The sequence below is a fragment of the Saimiri boliviensis genome, chromosome 9, assembly GCF_048565385.1.
Source record: "Saimiri boliviensis isolate mSaiBol1 chromosome 9, mSaiBol1.pri, whole genome shotgun sequence".
In the NCBI taxonomy this organism is placed as follows: domain Eukaryota; kingdom Metazoa; phylum Chordata; class Mammalia; order Primates; family Cebidae; genus Saimiri; species Saimiri boliviensis.
The window spans coordinates 78625804-78640555 of NC_133457.1; the positions used below are offsets into that span (position 1 = coordinate 78625804).

At 43.3% G+C, this 14752-nt stretch overlaps 1 protein-coding gene and 1 pseudogene across 1 annotated transcript in view; one reads left to right on the forward strand and one right to left on the reverse strand.

The window, feature by feature from the left end:
- DTD1 (D-aminoacyl-tRNA deacylase 1) overlaps window positions 1-14752 on the reverse strand; it is a 155496-nt gene that overhangs the window by 99723 nt on the left and 41021 nt on the right. The window lies entirely within an intron of this gene.
- On the forward strand, window positions 9535-10143 carry LOC104652208 (double homeobox protein A-like; annotated as a pseudogene).

Here is a 14752-nt window from a genome sequence, read left to right on the forward strand (position 1 = left end):
CAGGGTCTCACTCTGTCACCTAGGCTGGAGTTTGGTGGTGTGATCTTGGCTCACTGCAGCCTCGACCTCCCAGGCTCAGGTAATCCTCCTACTTCAGCCTCCCATGCAGTGCAGATTGCAGGCACATGCCACAATGCCAAGCTAATTTTTTGTAGAGATGGGGACACACTGGCAAAACTTCTATTTCTTAAGCAAGTCAGCCAATACCTGCTCCTGAACACTTCTCTCCTCTATTCCCCAGTGCCATTTAGTCCCTAAACAGATATGACAGCATCCATCATTCTGTTATAAATTCAGCAAAAATCGACAATTTATCATACTATTTTTAATCCCACCCCATATCTGCATAGAGTTTTGCAGTCTACACAGCGTTTTTCCTATTGTGTCTCTCTTTCTACCACTTCATACTGATGGAAATTCAGATGCTACTCCTGATATCCAAAGCAGGTCTACAAGCTGGAATTGAGAGTGCTTCATCAGAAATGAGCCCTAAATGCTCCAGCAGGTTGGAAATGTCAAAGTTAGTAGAGTCCATTTATGTTTGCCAGCCCCCTAAGACTACCCAGGACGAGGTAGCCCAGGAAGAGACACACGGCTCAAAAGTAGAGCTAGGAGTGTTACCTGTGTGTCCCTGGAAGGGTCCTTTGGTCCCCTGAGGCCCTCCAGGCTGCACTTGGCTTGGTCTAAAAGCTGGTTGGGCCCCTGCAGACTCAGCCTGCCAGTTCCTGAACAGAAGCCAAGCAGGCACCAGAAAGTAAAAATGTTATCCAAGATTGTGACTGATATTTAATTCTAGGAGCTAATCTACCTGACTAGATTACGAACTTAAGAAAACCAAAATGGCATTTTTCTTTCATTGCTTTAGAGAATATTCTTTATAGCTATTATTTTCCAGCTAATATTTACTGGAAATCCCCCAAATGCCTAGAAGTGCACTTAATTTCAAGGATGGGATAATAAGTATATGCAAAGACCTAAATGCAGACACTTCTCAGTGCCTGCATGCTCTCCCCTGGGCCCGCCCTTGATGTCAGCCCCAGACACTGCAGACAGTTCCGCATCAGCTCCAGCCCAGCTGATAGTCAGTACTCCTCACCATGCACTGCAGGTCTTTTTGCCATGAGGCTTTCTCAAAAGCCATGGAAGCCTGCTGGTCTGCTTGAACTGCCAATGGGGGCAGGAACCAGTAGCTACAGGCCCTACCTCTGATCCTCTGGGAAGGCATTCTGTCCTCTTTAAATAAGTAGGATGATTTGAAAGACCCCAGAGGTACCTCCATCCCTGCCCAACTACAAGAATCTGGCAAGTCTTATGCCCTAATCCTTTGGGGAAGTGTTCTTAGCCTAGACGTTGGACTATGCCCCAAAAGGATGCTAGAACCTACTAAAACCAAAGTTCTCAACCTTAGCTACAGCTTGGAAGCTTGGAAGCTCCCCAGGAATCAGCTGGGGAGCTTTGAAAAGTCTTGAAAAGTTCACTGTGCTGTTTTGGGAAGGGGACCAGGCTGCGCGGGACCCAGGCTGCACAGGGCTCAGCGTATGCAGGGACTTGAAAGTTCTAACTCTGGCCAGGAGGAAAATGCCATGAGACAATTCTCAAGGAGGCAGTCATGAGAGGGTTAAGACAAACCCTCTCTTTATCAGAATATACTGGAGGCAAAGGAGCCACAGAAAGTCAGCTAGGCAGAATATGTACCAACAATTTTTAAAACTAGCCAGCTGTGGCCGGGCGCGGTGGCTCAAGCCTGTAATCCCAGCACTTTGGGAGGCCGAGGCGGGTGGATCACGAGGTCGAGAGATCGAGACCATCCTGGTCAACATGGTGAAACCCCGTCTCTACTAAAAGTGCAAAAAATTAGCTGGGCATGGTGGCACGTGCCTGTAATCCCAGCTACTCAGGAGGCTGAGGCAGGAGAATTGCCTGAGCCCAGGAGGCGGAGGTTGCGGTGAGCCGAGATCGCGCCATTGCACTCCAGCCTGGGTAACAAGGGCGAAACTCCGTCTCAAAAAAAAAAAAACTAGCCAGCTGTTGGCTGGGGGCAGTGCCTCACACCTATAATCCCAGCACTTTGGGAGGCGGAGGCAGGCGGATCACCTGAGGTCGGGATTTTGAGACCAGCCTGGCCAACATAGTAAAACCCTGTCTCTACTAAAAATACAAAAATTAGCTGGATGTGGTGGTGCATGCCTGCAATCCCAGCTACTCCAGAGGTAGAGGCAGGGGAATCACTTGAACCCAGGAGGTGGAGGTTGAAGTGAGCCCGAATCACATCACTTTACTCCAGACTGCGTGACAAAGAAAGACTCCTTCTCAAAAATAAAATATAAAAAATAAAAAATACAACTAGCTAGCTGTTGTAAACAGCTTTTTTGAAAATCCACCTCTTGCCACTGCTCTGAAATGGCATCCTTTATTATATTCTCAACTTCCCATAAATAATCAGGTTCTCTTTCAGGTCTTTCAGCTAGTCTGCTAATAGGTTTCTCTCCTGCTCTCCCAGCACCATCTGTTGCATTACTAGAGTGGTGTAATACATTTTTATATTTAGGAAGGCGAGTACCCTCTGTGAGATTTTTTAAAATTACATTTATCTCTTTAATTCCACTCCAATTTATTCTAAGGTATGGTATAAAGTAAGGATCTAAAATGATTAATTTTCCATAATTGCAACCAGTTGCCCAATTACTACCTACTGAGAAATCCTCCATCTGCCTTTAGCTTGTAATGCCTGCTTTATCACGTTGCAACCATACACAGCAAATAGCGCATAGTCAATTCTGAGCTGCCTCTTGCCTTCCCATAATTGATCTAAGACCCCTGCCCTTGGGGAACTTATATTTTGACAGAGGAGACAATAAATGTAAAAAGTAAACAACCAATAGACACAGTGACAATATTTTAAAAGATAAGTCTGACAAAGGAAGTCAGAAGTGGAGCAGCGTGGGACACTGGGTGTGCAGTGCAGGGCAGCTGCAGCATGAAGTAGGGTGATCCGCATGCAGACCAGGAGTCCAGAGTGAGGGGGCAGACTTCATCATGGAGAAAAACGGCCAGGATGGGGGCAGAGAGGACAGGGCTGTGATAAGCTGCAACATGACAGGGTGACAGGGCTGATTTCACAGGCATGTGACCTGAGCAGGCACACAAGGCCCCACACTCAAATGGTTCTGCATTTAGTTTAATGCTCCGTTATAGCCATGTGGAAACTGTTAACAATTTTATCTCTGTGTTTCTGTTTTTGTTTTTGTTTTTGTTTTTGTTTTGAGACAGGGTCTTGCTTTGTCACCCAGGCTGGAGTTCAGTGGTGCAGTCTCAGCTCACAGCAGCCTTGACCTCCCAGGCCCAAGCAATCCTCCCACCTCAGCCTCCTGAGTAGCAGGGACTACAGGCATGCACCACCACAGTGGGCTAAATTCTTTTACATTGTTTTGTTTAAATTTTGTAAGATAGCCGGGCGCGGTGGCTCAAGCCTGTAATCCCAGCACTTTGGGAGGCTGAGGCGGGTGGATCACGAGGTCGAGAGATCGAGACCATCCTGGTTAACATGGTGAAACCCCGTCTCTACTAAATATACAAAAAATTAGCTGGGCATGGTGGCGTGTGCCTGTAATCCCAGCTACTCAGGAGGCTGAGGCAGGAGAATTGCCTGAACCCAGGAGACGGAGGTTGCGGTGAGCCGAGATCGCACCATTGCACTCCAGCCTGGGTAACAAGAGCGAAACTCCATCTCAAAAAAAAAAAAAAATTTTGTAAGATAATGTCTCCCTATGTTGCCCAGTCTAGTCTCAAACTTCTGGGCTCAAGCAATCTACCGGCCTCCACCTCCCAAAGTGCTGGAATTACAGGCATGAGCCACTGCACCCAGCCCAATTTTAGTCCAACAGGACTTCTGCAGCATGTGGGCATGAGCAGAAGTGATACATACAATACGGGGGTCTGATGCCTTTCCCTGCTGTCCACTGAGCACAGCACTGGGTGGGCCCACAATGCATGGGGGTTCAGTGACACTCAACTCATGTGTACGGTAAGCATGTTACTTCAATGACTGTGTAACAACGGGCTGACAGCACCAAGAGCTCACACTTTCCATCTGAACCAGAACTTGCCTTGAACACAGAAAGTACGATGGTGTTCTAAGAAAGCTGAATGGCTGAGAAAGTCCATCAGAATCTTTCTTGCTCAGTCTTGTCCTGTGTCAGCCACCCATTCCCATGGACATGGTGACTCAGAAAGCAAACAAGGCGACCCATGGCTTCCCGTCCTGACAGTCCCTGTGGACTCATCAGTGAACTGAACAAGACAGTGGTGGCAGGACATGTGTGAGACAAAACGAGGGAATAAGTTAGTTCCCTCTGTTCTGGTAAGAATGAAATTCATACGATGTAGAAACTATATAATACAAATTGTGTATTTCTGGTCATTCCACATACAAGTTGAATGTGCATTTAAAACTGGCATTGCACAATATAAATGGTAAAATTCATGCTAATAATTTAAATTTTTTATTTGTCCTTGGTTATAATGACTTAAAATAGAAAATAAAAAGCACCACGACAAGTGTAGAGATGAAAGAAAGGAAAATCCTTTGCCTTTTAGTGCCTTTAAAAGAACTTTTCTACTGCTTTTTGAACAAGGAGTCTGGCATTTTCATCTTGCACCAAGCCCTGAAAATGCTCTAATTCAGCCTGTGGGTGGCCAAGGAAAAAGGTCCCCACCAAGGCACTGGGCACTCTCTTGTCCTCCTGCTCCCTCACTGTATGCCTCAGATCACTGCTCCCAAACTCAGCTGCAGATGCAACCATCTCTGGTCCCACCCTCAGAGAATCTGGTGTCATTGGCTGGGGCTACAGCCTATGCATTGGGAATTTTCACAGCAACTCAGATGATTCTAATGCATATTCAAGGTTGAGAACCAGTGGCTTAGGTCAAAGCTACCAAGTATTAAGCACACCTATCCACCAATAGCCACAGATCCTGCAGCTGGTCTCCCAGCAAGGCCGGCCATAGTATCAGAGAAGACTGTGCCAGCTTCCTACACCAGTGACCTGGTCCTTTATCTGTAAACATGACCCAACAACCAAGGGCCACTGGATATTTGAGGGAGATTATCAGCACCAAAGAGAAGGGATCAGGTGAACAAAGAGAACAACTGGTCCTGCAAGGCCCAACCGTGATTCAGGGAACAGAAGAGATCTTTTCAAAGTCCTGCTCCTGATGTGGGCCCCATTACGTTGATGACACCACTCTCCCCGGCCCCTGCCTATCTGTCCCTGCTCTGTTCCTCTCTACCCTGGCCCAGTACAGCAGTTCTCACCTTCTGGGTCTTCTGCCTCCTTTGCCTCACCCAGTCCAATCTATTTGCCATCTATCTGCTACAAAAGGGTCACAGCTGAAGAGTACCTCACTGCCAGACCCTCCTCAGTGGCTGCCCACTGCCCACCGCCAAAGGACCAAGGTAAAGTTCCTTCCCAGGATACAGCACCACCACTGTCTGGCTGCCTCTCCAGCCTCACCATCCTCCCCACCCTCTTCCTTCTCACCCCATCAGACTCACCTGCCTTCATTCTCCAGGAGGCTCAAGGCCTCCATGCCCATGTCCTGATCTGGACAGGCACCACCCTTGCCCCAAGCTTTCAGACCCAGCTGCCTCTTCCTCACCCTTTGAGATACTTCTGTTCTGTGCTCAGGGACACCTGCTCTGATGACCAAGCCCCCACCAAGTTTCCATGTATTCCACTCACTCTTTCAGCACCGGGCAAATAACATCCTTTCGGAACTGCCCCAACGTGACTTCCATCTCACTATGGGACAAGCTGTTGAAGAAAGAAGCTATGCCTTATTGCTCTTTCTAGCACCTACCACACACAATCTGGCACATGAAAAGTAGTTAATAAATACTTATAAAAAGAAACCAAATGGAGGCAACCGCCCCAATTTCTACATGTAAAATTAAGGGCCAAATATAGAAATAAGCCTCTCACTCAAAGCCAATGAAAACGCCGATACATTTTGAAAAATATATATTCACGATGCAAATTAAGTTATTTGCATTTGTTATTTCTGCAATACTTGGCCTTTGAGACTTTCAGTTTGATTGATTAGAAGAGCAGAGAAAGTTGAAATTCCTTTCCCCCATTGTCAGAGCTTTACTTTGTTCTGCTAGGCTCAAGTTAAAGCCAAAGGTAAGTGGTTCGTCTCAAAAGGTCAGGTCTGATGAGCCTGAAATGCAATCGAGTCCATATGGTTCATTAACATGCATGCCCTCCTCTCTTGACATCTGATTTCCATCAACATACAGAGATTGACGCCTGCAAAGTTCCTAAAGGTCCCCAGTGGAGATTTCAAAACAACGTTGGGTCGTGGGTTTCTTATGGAGAATAAGGCCTAAGGAAAAACACTGTCAACAGAGACAGCCAATGAGGGCACATGAGGAAGGCAGACCTATGTATGAATGGCCAACTGTCAACATCACAGTCACAGGTTTCTAGCACCAGAACCCATAGGATCACCTGGTCCAACCCTCTAACCTGACACGTGAAGACACCAAATCCGAGAGGTTTTGTGAAGTGACCAAGGTCACTTAGTAGGAGTCCTGCCAGAATTCCCAGGCACCCAACTCCCAGACCTGCTTTAGGCTACTCTTCTTTTCCTTCCTTTAAATTCCTCAGAGGTTTTCATGAGGAAAAATAAAGGACAAAGCTACACTCAGCATCATTTGTATTGCCCCAGCCTTTAATAGAGAGACAAATGGGGTGAATGGTAGATTCAGGACTACAGGAAGCCCAGGGACTCCTCGTCTTCCACACTGAGATGCAACCCACAAGCTCCATGGGAAGGTGTGTGCACAGCAGCAGGCACCTGCACACAGAGAGCCCCTTTCCTTGAAAATCCATGATGACATTCTTCTTCCATGATGGGCATTTCAGCCATCTACAGAACAAATGCCAGACCTAAGCCAGCTGCCAACCCATCACGGGCCTTGACAGCCATGAAGACAGAGGACAGAGTGAATGTGTGCCATGCCTGCCAGTGCTTTGTACCTGTCCAGTGAGGCCTTGCTTCTGCTTTGGTCTCTCCCAGGGCCTTGGGCATAAATGTGAGTTAGACAGCTACCAACAGGCCTCCACTATCTGCAGCAGCAATCTGAGGCCCTGGATGGCCTCATTTCAAATGCCAAGCATTCTGCATCTCTAGGAAGGATGAAGGAAAAAATACCCTTGGAATTACTATTTATACACTATGCTCAGAATCTTAAACTGATGACTGAAACATGTCTACTCTGCCATATGCTAAAATACTGACATTTCATTTTTATTGCCTTCAAATATATAGTGCTTCAAACACTATAAAAAACGAACCTGCCAAAACCCCAAACTAACTCCCAGTTGTGATTCCTGTTGTTGCTGCTGTTTTTCAGGCTGGAGGCCACAGGCCTTTTATCCTTACCCATAACCCAGATACCAGAACATTAAAACAAACGCCACATTCGTGTGAAACACCATTTCAATCAGGAATAGGATTCCAATGTAGTGTAAATGTTAAGAAACCTCTTTGGTTCCTTTGTATAGTATTCCACTATTAACAAGCAAACCTGGGAATACTCCTAGGGATGTGATTAAACATTAAAAACAAAAACACCCACCAACAGGCACATAGAGACTTCGTGTTAGGTATTGAGGCCACATCTCCAAAGCTTGCAGGAGCTGGTAACTAAGTGTATCTCATTTTTCCAGAACTGGTGGGACGACACAACTGGGCACAAGCCTCTGCTTCTGGTCTGGGAACTGCATTCTAGAGTTGCACACAGATCTCTCCCTGCAGGTATGTAAGTCAGGAGACCAGTTCCTCCTGTTTCCATTTCTGCAGGTGAAAAATGAGCTGTTTCAATAAAACTCCTGACACTGCACTCCTCTCAAAGTCCTGAATTTAACCCTATCTGTATCTCTGATCTATCTATCTTTGTAGAATTTCATGTCCCACAGTTGATTGACTCATTAATCGACTGATTGATTGACTTAGAGATAAGTTCTCACTATATTGCCCAAGCTGGAGTGCAGACACATGATCATGGCTCACTGTGGCCTCAACCTCCTGGGTTCAAGCAATTCTTCACCTCAGCCTTCTGACTGGCTGGACTACATGGGTGCACCACCACATCTGGCTAATTTTTTTTATTATTACTTACAGAGATGGGGTCTTGCTATGTTGCACAGGCAGATCTCGAACTCCTGGGCTCATGCACTACTCCTGCCTCGAGCTCCCAAAGCGTTGGGATTATAGACTTGTACCACTGCGCGGGCCCCATGTCCCATGGTTGGGTGAAGTAAGCTGAGCTCTGACCTGATTCCTTTCCTCCTCCTTCCCTTGATTTGCCTAATGTCACACCTCACTATAGAACTGATTTATCTCAAATCTATCCTGAGTACCAAAATAGACTTAGAATGAATTCCTGAATGGATGTCTCATCTCACCTGATGCCAAGTAAAGGATCCAAGATGAGAAATGAATCTACACAGGTTCCAAGCAATTCTTTCAGGTCTATTATTCTTAACCTTTGATGATTCCTCCTCCTGTTTCATTTTATTAAACTCTATTAAGAAAGACATGAAAGACGCATAAAAGAAAAGTTGGCTGAGCCTACCTGGTATTTTATTCACAGGTCACATCTGAGAGGTATACATGTTCTGTTTTTTAAACCTGACTGGTTTTCCCAAAATAACTCCTTCTTGAAAAAAGCTACATAGTTTTGAGACAATTTTATAGTTAACAATCATTTTCACTCAGTGAGATACCAACTTAGAACAAGTCCCAGTAAAAGTCCCAGTTTAGCCATTTATTGAATGGGATGATAATTTTATCAACTTAAAGATTCTAGAGCCCATATTAACATGTGCTAAAGTGAGGTGTTGTTATACCATTCTCTGCACTTCTAGTATGCTGGAAATACTTCAAGTTTTAAAAATCAATAACAAACATTACAAAGGAGCAATTTCTATTGCCTAGAAAATCTAGATCCACAAAAGGAAATGCAAAAAAAAGGATTTCTGCATCATCATTAGTAACAGCAAAAAATTGTGAACTCCATAAATCCATCAAAAGGAAAAGAGCTACACAAAATGCAGTATATTCATAGTACAGAATCCCACCTTGCAGTTAAAATGAATGATCTAGCTGCATATGTAACCACACAAATGCCCTTGCAGGATGGGAAAGAAAGCAAGTTTCAGAAAAACATAGGCAGTACAGGACCATTTAGGTCAAACAACTGTGCACATGCAAGTGCATGTACACACACACACACACACACACACATCCTGAATCTAACCCTAAGGAACTATCAAACCCAAATTAAGGGACATGCTTCAAAACAATGGGCCTGTATTCTTCCAAAGAGTCAAGGTCATGTAACTCAAGGAAAGACTGAGGAACTGATCTAGAATGAAAGATACTAAAGACACATGACAACCAAATACAAGGCATAATTCTGGACAGAATCCTTTCACTATGAAGACCTTCTTGGGACTCGCTTCCAGCATGGCTGAAGACAACTCTTCACACAAGATGGAAGCAACAAATCATAGGTACAGTCACACCAAATTCACAAAAGATCAACTGAAAATTCTCATCAATACCTTCAATCAGAAACTTTACACAGATTATGCTATCAAACAAAAACTTGCTTAAAAATCAATACAGAAGAGTCAAGAATCCAGATTTGGTTTCAGAATCAAAGAACTAGGCACAGATTCCAGAAAAGACCAGACCTGAGACTTTAGAATCAAGCCAGAACCATAAACAAGATCAACCTGGTAGAGAAGCCAGACAGTGTCGTACTACCTACAGCACCTCTCAATTACGTACTCTCAACAAGGCATTTATGAAAAACCCATAGCTTGGGACTGATTCCAGAGAACCACCTGCTAAAGAAATTGGTGTTCCAGGGTCAAGAGACCAAATGCTGTTCCAAAAATCGAAGATCTAGATTTCATCTTCAGAGAAAAAGGGAACCTGTTGTGGCCTTAGAACAAGAAGACCAGGGGCAGGATCTCTGAAGGACTTCACGGTACAGAAGATACAGAAAATGACACCAACCTCACTAGCAACTCACATTTCTCTAGAGCCAGAACATGGTGGCTACAGTAAAGTTCAGTGTATTTGATATTAACAACTTGGGTTCCAAATCTCTCTCACAGTCTTCCTGGGAATCTATCCTTCTGCTGAAACTGCAAGCTAAGCCTCCTGAAGAGGGTAAAGGACTTGGCTAAATGCGGTGGCTCACACTTGTAATAGCACTTCCAGAGGCTGAGGCAGAAAGATTGCTTGAGCCCAGGAGATTGAAACCAGCCTGAGCAACACAGCAAGAGCCTATCTCTATTATAAAAATAAAATAAAATAAATAAAAAGGACTGTAGGAGGCAGAGATAGGTACAGGAGGCATCACACTACCCTACTGACACACCCTGGATCCAGAGTTCAGCAGAGCTTGAGACAATAAAATAAACTCAATGATAATAATAATAAAAAAAAAACCTTTTTGAGATAACTGGTAAATTATGAATGGAGTCTGAAGATGGCTGCTAGTAAAATGTCAGTGCTAATTTTCTGATTTTGATGGCTGTTTTGGGACTTCTACAAGAGAATGTCCCTGTTTGCAGGGGATATATTAATGAGTTCAGGGTTGAGAAGGCATCAGGTCAACAACTTACTCTCAAGTGATTTCAGAAAATAAAGTCTCTAATACTGTTCTCCCAACCAGTCTGCAAGTAAAAATATCACACACTTTATACCACATACTAAAACTAACTCAAAATGGATCAAATATCTAAATGTAAAAGCTAAAACTATAAAACTCTTAGAAGAAAACACAAAGAAAAAGCTTCATGATTTAGATTTGGCAATGATTTCTTGGATATAATATCAAAAGCACAGGCAACAAAAGAAAAAACAGACAAACTGGATTTTATCAGAATTAAAAACTTTTGTACATCAAAAAATACCACCGGCTGGGCGCGGTGGCTCACGCCTGTAATCCCAGCACTTTGGGAGGCCGAGGTGGGTGGATCACGAGGTCAAGAGATCAAGACCATCCTGGTCAACATGGTGAAACCCCATCTCTACTAAAAATACAAAAAATCAGCTGGGCATGGTGGTACATGCCTGTAATCCCAGCTACTCAGGAGGCTGAGGCAGGAGAATTGCCTGAACCCAGGAGGTAGAGGTTGCGGTGAGCCGATATCACGCCATTGCACTCCCGCCTGGGTAACAAGAGCAAAACTCCGTCTCAAAAAAAAAAAAAATACTACCTAGCCAGGCATGGTGGTGCATGACTGTAATCCCAGCTACGTGGGAGGCTCAGGCAGGAAAATAGCTTGAACTGGGAGGCAGAGGTTGTGATGAGCTGAAATCACATCATTGCACTCCAGCCTGGGCAACAAGAGCAAAACTCCGTCTCAAACAATCAAACAAACACCACCACCAACAAAGTGAAAAGGCAATCCACAGAATGAGAGAAAATATTTGCAGATTTCATCTTCAGAGAAATGAAAAATAAGAAATTTCTGGGCCGGGCGCGGTGGCTCAAGCCTGTAATCCCAGCACTTTGGGAGGCCGAGGCGGGTGGATCACAAGGTCAAGAGATCGAGACCATCCTGGTCAACATGGTGAAACCCCGTCTCTACTAAAAATACAAAAAAAAAAAAAAAAAAAAGTAGCTGGGCATGGTGGCATATGCCTGTAATCCAAGCTACTCAGGAGGCTGAGGCAGGAGAATTGCCTGAACCCAGGAGGCGGAGGTTGCGGTGAGCCGAGATCGCGCCATTGCACTCCAGCCTGGGTAACAAGAGCGAAACTCCGTCTCAAAAAAAAAAAAAAAGAAAAGAAATTTCTGTCTGATAAGAAATTTACATACAGAATACATAATGATAAGAAATTTACATATAGAATACATAAAGAATTCCTGCAATTCAACAATTTAAAAAAAAAATTCAAAACTGGGCAAAGAACTGAAATAGACAGATCTCCAAAGAAGACATACAAATGGCCGCTTGCCTGTAATCCCAGCTACTCAGGAAGCTGAGGCAGAAGAATCACTTGAACCCAGGAGGCAGAGGTTGCAGTGAAGCAAGATCATGCCATTGCACTCCAGCCTGGGCAACGATAGTGAAACTCTGCCTCAAAAAAAAAAAGAAGATATACCAATGACCAATTAGCACATGAAAAGATGCTCAACATCACTAATCATTAGAGAAATGTAAATCAAAACCACAATGAGATACACTTCACACTTATTAGGATGACCAGTATCAGAAAACACACACACGATAGCAAACATTGGTGAGGATATGGGGAAGTAGAACCCTTGTGCATTGCTGGTAGGAATGTAAAATGGTACAGACACTATGGAAAACATATAGTGTGGTTCCTCAAAAAATTGAACAAAGAACTACCATATGATCCACAACATGTACCTAGGTATTTACCCAAAATAATTAAAAGCAGGGTCTTGAAGAGATACTTGTACACCAGTGTTAACAGCAGCACTATTCACAATAACTAAAAAGTGGAAACAACCTAAGTGTGCATGGATGGATGAATGGATAGACAAAATGTGGTATATACAGACAAGTGAATTAGGCCAGAAGCTGTGGCTCACGTCTGTAATCCCAGCACTTAGGGAGGCCAAGGTGGGCGGGTCACAAGGTCAGGAGTTCAAAATCAGCCTGACCAACATGGTGAAACCCTGTCTCTACTAAAAACACAAAAATTAGCCAGGCATGGTGGCGGGTGCCTGTAATCCCATCTACTTGGGAGGCTGAGGCACGAGAATCGCTTGAACCCAGGAGGTGGAGGTTGCAGTGAGCCAAGACCACACCATTGCACTCCAGCATGGGCAACAAAGAGAGACTCCATCTCAAAAAAAAAAAAAAAAAAAGAAGAGAGAGAGAGGGAGAATCTTCTGTGTCCATAAAAAGAAAACTCTGACACATGCTGTGAACATAAGGCTCAACATGGATGAACCTTGAAGAAATTATGCTAAGTGATCTAAGCCAGTCACAAAAGGACAAATACCATATAATCCCATTAATATGATACTCAGAGTGATCAAATTCAAAAAGCAGAAAGTATTATAGAGTGGTCATTGCCAGCAGCTGAAGGAAGAAGAGAATCAGGAATTACTATTTAAAGGTGATGTTTCAGTTTTGTAAGATGAAAAGAATTCTGTAGATAGGCAGGGCTCACACCTGTAATCCCAGCACCTGGGGAGGCCGAGGCAGGCAGATCACTTGAGGTCAGGAGTTTGAGACCAGCCTGGCGAACATGGTGAAATCTCATCTCTACTAAAAATACAAAAATTAGCCAGGCATGGTGGCGTGCTCCTGTAGTCCTAGCTGCTCAGGAGACTGAGGCAGGAGAATTGTTTAAACCTGGGAGGTGGAGGTTGCAGAGAGCCAATCACACCACTGTACTCCAGCCTGGGCAACAGAGCAAGACTCCATCTCAAAAAAAAAAAAAAAAAATTATGTAGCTAGATGGTGATAATAACGGTTGTACAACAACGCAAATATACTAATGCCACGAAACTGTATACCTAAAAATTTTAGGTTATGTATAATTTAACACAATTTAAAACACTCTTCTGATATACAATGCACTCAGAGACACCATGTGTAAATGTAGGTAAACACATTTTTATTAAGTCTGGAAGTAAATACATAGAACTATCAACAGCGCTACCTCAGAGAATGAGCGTTATTGTTGAAAATATTTTTAGTGTATCTTAAACTTCTAAATTCTTAAAAGAATACTGATTTTATGTATTAGGTATAATAAAAATTGACATAAAATGCTATTTTATGAACTCATGAGAAAAAAGGAAAATAACTGTTTCTATAAAAATACCTTTCTACCTAGGAATACTATAAAAGCTTACTATTAAAAAATAACATTTCTGGGAGAAATGCCAGATATAGGTGATGGGGATGGAGGCAGCAAACCACATTGCCATGTATGTACCTAAGCAACAATCTTGCATGTTCTTTACATGTAACCCAGAACCTAAAATGTAATAAATATATATAAAGAATAAAATTACACATGTACTAATAAATCATGTTTAACTTTAAAAAAATAATAACATTTCTAAATTGTTACTTTCCAGTTAATACACTGCTTGCTTGCTTGGAATTTTTTTAAAATAATAATTATAATAATAAGAGACTCTTCCCAAGAGAAAATGAAGGGAACAAAGGGACAACATAAAACTTAAAAAAAAAAAAAATCCTCAGAGTATAAGGCCAGATCTGGTCTGGATTTCAAAACGAAATTTTATAGAACTTGTACTTATCCCCTGAAGGTTTCATGACCCACCAATGACACGAATGGTTAATAATAGCCTCTGCCCTACCTCTGCAGTCAAACAGCAATGCAATTCCTGAACAGAGCCACTGCCTGGGGGACATGATGTGAGTATCGTGTTCCTGACTTAGCAGGAGAAATGGAAAATGGAAACAAGGCCACAAATTTAGATCTTTCCATTACACAGAAATTGAGGCTTCCGGGCTTCACTTTCATGATTAAAAATAGAAAAAGAAATTGACTTCACATTTTATGGAAAATAGTCAAAGGAATATATTTTATGTGAAGAATATTCATAGACATGCTATTCTTTTGTGTTTCATATTGACAAAAATAACTGCAATGGTGGAGCTAGTGAGGTATAAAGTGGCTGCTGCAAGACTCTTGACCAGCCGGC